This window comes from Fulmarus glacialis, unplaced genomic scaffold, assembly GCF_000690835.1.
Source record: "Fulmarus glacialis isolate BGI_N327 unplaced genomic scaffold, ASM69083v1 scaffold9911, whole genome shotgun sequence".
Classification (NCBI taxonomy): domain Eukaryota; kingdom Metazoa; phylum Chordata; class Aves; order Procellariiformes; family Procellariidae; genus Fulmarus; species Fulmarus glacialis.
Genome location: NW_009193387.1, coordinates 16,642 through 16,973, shown reverse-complemented (window position 1 = coordinate 16,973; position 332 = coordinate 16,642).

The following is a 332-nucleotide window of genomic DNA, read 5'->3' as shown; positions in this document are numbered from 1 at the left end:
GCTGCTTGCAATGCCTGTCACATCTCTTCCTCCCGCCATGCTCGGAGCCAGAGCAAGCAGCCGCGTGTGAGCCGCGGCAGGGCTCACTGCCATCATCGCCCCATGCCACGTCTGCCCCAGGTAAGCAAGGTGCTCCCCCCGCACCTCGCCAGGCCGGGGTTCACCTGGCACAGATTTGGCTCTTCGGTTGCATGAAGGGGAGCACCGAGGCCAAACTCCCTCTCCTGAGCTGGCAGGAGGCATGGAGACGGAGGCACAGAGCTGAGACCAGAGCGTGCCCGGAGGAAAGCTGGTGCTCAGGCAGGGAGACAAGGAGGCTGCTGGGGAGGAGG